A 6,258-nucleotide genomic window follows, 5' to 3' on the forward strand; every position below is an offset into this window, starting at 1 on the left:
TAGCCAAAGGTTATCAAGACTCCTCTAAAAAAGTTCATAAGGCTTAGAACCCGTGCTTAACCCTTCTCAACGAGTATTCATCATTTCTCCTCATTACGGGACTGACACTTTCGTCCATGTCCTTCCAAAAGTAATCTTTTCATCTTGTGCAAAGGCGATCGCTTTGTATGTTTTGGGAAGGTTACACAGTCAATTTGCTAACTTATTGCGTTAGTGGTTGTTGAGCCTAAGAGACAAAATGGTGTGGCAATCGCCATTGAGAAATGATGTTCTAGTGTAAGACGGTCCCACAAAAGTGACGGTTGGCTAGAGTTAGGTTCCTCTAAATTGTAAGGCTAAAACCCAAGTGGACCTGGTGGTTATAGGCGGCCCTTTCCACTATAACTAGTTTATTCGGTCATGAGAAGGATCACCTAAAAGCCTATGATTGAATCCAAGGAGGATTGAGATAACTAGAGGCTGGAATCCCTGAAATCAAAAACCCCTTCCCTTAACTCTATTTCTTTTTTCAATTGCAATTTCAATTTATTCAATTTCAACTTGCCCATATTTTTAATTCTATTTTTTTTTCCCAGGTCAAACATTTTTTGTTATTTCTTAGGGATCCAGTCCTTGAGCATTTGACCCTACTTCCCTTATACTATTCTTTTCGTTATTTCTTAGGGATAGGTTATTTTTTGTGCTTTCAACGACACATCAAGCCTTGCCTTGTACTTGTTTACAAAACTATCAAGATTGAGTTTGGTTCTATAAACCCATTTCACTCCTATACCATTCTTTTGATTTGGTCTGTCAACTAGTTCCCATGTTTGATTCTTTTTAATCATGCTAATTTCTTCCTTCATTACAACCAACCATTTTTTATAAGTTGCAGCTTCTTCATACCCTACAGGCTCCATCACAGTAACATTACACCTTTGATAGATGCCAGAAAATGATCAGCTCCTCTAATAGGTTCATCATCTATGTCATCACCTTCCTCATGAAACTCAATCTTTTTGTCAGCATCCCAACTCCAGCTATCTGACTCTTGGAATTGGACATCTCTGTTGATTATGACTTTGTTATGGTCTAGCAAGTAGATTTTATAAGCCTTTGAGGATGAGCTGTAGCCTACAAAAATTCCAGCATCTGCTTTCTTGTCCAATTTGTCTCTCCTAACCTAATGAATGTAAGAGAAACACAAGCAACCAAAGGCTTTCAAATTAAAAAATTCAAGTTTGTACCATACCATACTTCAAATGGGGTTCTTTTATGCAAAGCTTTGGTTGGAAGTCTATTAAGCATATAAATTGTTGTGTTTACTGCCACATGTGGAGTGTAGGGTGCAGTCAACTGATCCTCGACGCTTGCATCTTGAAAAAATTTATTAAATTTTTTTAGAGGTATATTCAGCTTCATTATTAGATCTAATCACCTACATCTTGCAACCACTTTGAGTTTCCACGAAAGCTTTAATCTTCCAAAATATGTCAACAACTTCATATTTCAACTTCATGAAATAAATCCAACAAAATCTTGTCTGATCATTGTAATAGCCCAATTTACCCGGGCTCGTATAAATAACAAAATAATAATAATAATAATTAATACAGTCCAAAATCAACCCAATACAGTGGCCCAAATGCTTCAATGCTAACCCATTAAGGCCCATTAAAATTTAAACCCAATTTGCCTAGACCCTAGCCCAATCACGAAGCGGCCCAATGCAAAATCAGAAGCTGAAACCCTAGCAGCTTCTAGCGCCATTCTCCCCAGCCACGCACACCTCCGTACAGCCTTCACACACCGCCACGCGCTGCGCGTACGACCGTACCTGCACACAAGCAAACAAGAAAAGACGAACAGAAAATAGCAGCAAACAAAAGGAGTGAAAGATATTTCTTTTGTAATTTTTTTTCATTTTCCTGGCTGTATAAAAGCCAAATATGCATTGTAAACAAGAGGATTTCACAGAAAGTGAATACAAAAAAAATCGAAATACTAAGAGGTGATTTCTGAGTTTCTTTTACTTTTTCATTTGCTGGTTACTTTTTTTTCTTTCTTTTATTTTGTGTTCGTCAATCATTTGTTAAGGAAGGAAACAATAAAAAGAAAAGAGAGAAAGTACCTGGTGACGAAATTCTAGCCCTCTCCGTCGTCATCGGAGAACGGGCTTGGATTGGAAACCGTTCAAATACCCTCAGTACACAGAGCGGCGCAGAACTCATCTGATTCTATTTAGGTTTTTTCTAAGAAAATGAAAAGGGTTTTTAGGTTTTTGGCATTTAAGCGGGAATAAAATGCCGCCATTTGGAGTCGCAATGGCTCTGAAGCAGCATCGTTTTGAGGACCCGATCCGAACGATGACCCGATCCAGGTAGGATCCGCGCATTATGGATCAACTGGTCTATTTATTTAACAGGTCCTTTTTTGTTTCAAATAGTTTCAATCTGATTTCCTTTATTTTTTAAAATTTGTACCGCATATTTGACTTTGTTTTCAGTTAGATCCAAGTCTAAACGGTGTCGTTTTCTACGTTTGATTTTGATTATTCTAAATATTTGCGTTAAATTGCTATAGTAATCCCTATGATTTTCAATGGTTTTCAATGCGGACATTTGCTTATTTATTTCAAATCAACCCTTAGAATTTTGTTTGAATTCAAAATAGATCCATTTTCATTAAATTAAGTGGTTTACTATTATTAATTTTATTTGTTGTTATTATATTTAATAGTTATATATATATTAGTCAACCTAATTTTACAATAAATTCTTTTATTATATAATATTATTTTATGTATTCGTTACTTAATTTTATATATATATTTTTTATATACTATCTTAGCATAATTTATACATACTTTTTTTTGTTCATGTATATATATATATAATTAACTTCAAATTTTTTTAATAATAATATCTCATATTTTTTTATATATATGAATATATAATATATATTTTTTAGTATACATATGTATATATAATAATATATTATTAATTTCAAGTGATATTTTTTATGCACGGAAGCCTTATTCCTTTTAAATTTTTAATTTTATTTTATTTTATTTATTTTAACTTTTATATTTATTATTACTATGTATATACTATTATTTATACTAGGTTTTATTTATATAAATCAAAGTGTAGGTATTAATTTTAAGTTATTCACTTTTATTTTATTTCATTTTTTTATTTTTTTTATAAATCTTTCATTAAAATTCATTCAAACCTTTTATTTGTTTTTTAGTTCTATTACCAAATTGTATCAAATATGCATATTATTTATTGTTATTATTGTTTTTTCTTTTTCTCATTGTCTTGAAGTATTTTTTTTTACTTGATTATTAATTTATGGGTTGCTTAATTATTAATATTGAAGTTTGTATGATATGATTAAAGTCAATGCTTGTATTTGCCTATTACTTGCTTGATTGCTTCTAGTTTAAGTTGAGATTGTTATTTATCTTTACATTATATGTATTGTTATTCAATCATGTTCCATTTGTAAGAGTTGTATTTTATTAAAGCACTATAATTATTTTATTTCATAATTCCTAAAAAAGCTTGGTGTTCATAAGTTCTCGAGAGAATTGTGCCCTAACTTACTGGGCTTCAATTCTTCTCGATGAATTTAGATAATCAAGTGTTCATTTTATTAAGACCATACAATTGTTAAAATAAAGTTTGTAAGATTTCAAAATGTTGGATCCTAACTTACTGGATATGACATTTTGTTATCTCGATTTTAAAATAAAGGCAATATTTGATGTTTAGGAATTTTGAGAAATTGAACCCTAACTTACTGGATTTTGATTTCTCGATTGACTTAAATAATCAAATATCCTTCTTAAAACATATGTTTTTTTTTAATTTAAAAAGGGACAAATCTAACTTCGAAGATTGAACTGTTGCGCTCTAACTCACTGAGTGTGGTGGTTTATTTCTTTGAAATGGGTCCATCTATTTAGCCAATTCAATTATTTAAGCTTTCATTTCATGGGATCGTATTTAAAAATCTTTTCAAGTTTCGACACTAAGACATTAAACAATCAATTCGGTACCAATTTTGGGCGTCACGAGGGTGCTAACCCTTCCTCGTGCGTAACCGACTCCCATACTTGTTTTCTCAAAATTCGTAGACCAAAAATCACTTTTAAGGTGATCCGATCACACCTCAACAAAAGATTGGTGGCCACTCCATTTTCAAAGTCGATTCCCGTTTTTCAAATTCAATAAAAAAATGGTTTCGATAATCATTAATGAAAGCAATGTGATACTCACTTCCATTCAATGACGGTGTTCTAATGGGCCCTCCTACGTCACTGTGTACAAACTGTAATTTCTGAACAGCCCTCCTAGCCTTATGTAATAGCTCATTTTCAGTGAAATCAGAACAATGGTTTTGGGGCAACAAATATGACAAGTAAATTATTATTTTATTTTTATTTTAATCTCTATGGAATGTTAGTATGGTCATATAAAAATTTTGTTAAGAAATTTTAACGTTTGCATGCTTAATTAACTGAAAAGAACTGAACCGTAAAAAGTGTAATAGTGGAGTTATCTTAGTTAAAAGGGTCAAATGGCTATGAAACTTTAAAGTGAAAAGACTTAGATTGTAATTAGACCATTTGTGCGGTTAATGGACATACATGGCATGGTTTTATTGAAATCTTAATAAGTTATAAAGGTTAATTTAGTAAATAGCAAAATAAAACTAAAACAAAAGAAAAGAAAAAGATATCATCTTCTTTAATTTTCCTTCTCCACCGAAATTGAGCATAGGAAACTTCATTATTGAAGCTTAGGGTTTGATTGAGCTCTTTTGATTGCATGGTATGTAATTTTGTTCCATTTTTAATGATTTCTATGTTTTCGGGATCATTGTAGCTTAATCTAGCTAGCCCGGGATCAATTTGCAAAATTTTTAAATATTTAGGGTTTTTCCATGAGTGTTCTTACATGATTCTTGGTGTTTTATGGAAGATTATGAGTCCTTATTGATAAATAAACAAGTTTTGTAAAGTAATTTTTAATGAAATTGTCATTTAGGGACTTATTTGTAAAAGTAGCAAAAGTACATGGTGAAATTGTGAAATGATGATTTGTATGGGTTGATATACGTCCCTAGTGAATTTGGCTAGCATGAGATGAGGATTAAAATGCTTAAATTTCAATTTATAAGCTTAAGGGCTAAATTGTAAAAATTTAATATGTTAGGGGAAATAGTAATTTTGCAAAAATATGAAATATGGACTAAATTGAATAATAGAAGTATTACATGGGTTGAATTTTCCTATTTAGATCAAGATAGACCTCGTACGGATTTAGATCAGGGAAAAGCTAAAGCCTCAGATTGATCAACTTCGTTTTTACGCTCTAATTGTTGAGGTAAGTTCGTATGAATAAGTATAAATTCTAATGCTATTTTCGAGTATATATTATTATGTTAATTGTCATATAATTGAATGATAATTATCCAACAATGCCATAACAGTTATCAAGCCCTGTTAGAACCTTAGGAATTCGTAGGATACAAATGACATGTCATTAGGGCGTTTATGTTTCAGGTGCTGGTCTTGAATGTCCTACCGATGGCTGAGGCCCTGCATTTGTTACGGATACTCTATAGCTCGTGTGAGCAACATCATGTAGCTTACATTTAGACCCATAGCTCGTGTGAGTAGGCCCATTTCACAGCTCGTGTGAGCAACGATGTAAAGGAAATATTAGTGTTATATGTTTAACACACTTCGTGTGAGCTTTCCTGAGTATCCGATAATATTCTAAATGGTTCAACGGGCATTAAAAGGAAAGGAACGGTAAGTGTTCAAATGAACTAAATCATGTATTCATGAAATGGATTGAAATGGTAATCTTCAATAGAAGTATTCTTATATTCATGAAAATGATGAGTTCAAATGAAGTATGTCCATGTATAATGGCTTACCTTATGTTAATTCAAGTGAATTATTTTTGAATACACTAAAATGATGAGTTCAAGCTTGTGGTTGGATTATGTTGTATTTAATCTTAATGTTATGTTTTGAAATGGTAAGTTATGTTCATGTTTTATGAACTTACTAAGCATTATGTGCTTACGTAGTTTTCTTTTTTATGTTTTTAATCGTAAGCTCGATTGGTTTGGAAGCTCGTTAGATATCTATCACACTATCCAGTGAATATATCGGTAGTTTTTTATGTTTTGGCCAAGGTTATAATGACATGTATAGGTGGACTTGTGTTTGATGTTTAGTTGAATGCTTAAATGTTT

Source organism: Gossypium hirsutum, chromosome D09, assembly GCF_007990345.1.
Source record: "Gossypium hirsutum isolate 1008001.06 chromosome D09, Gossypium_hirsutum_v2.1, whole genome shotgun sequence".
NCBI lineage: Eukaryota > Viridiplantae > Streptophyta > Magnoliopsida > Malvales > Malvaceae > Gossypium > Gossypium hirsutum.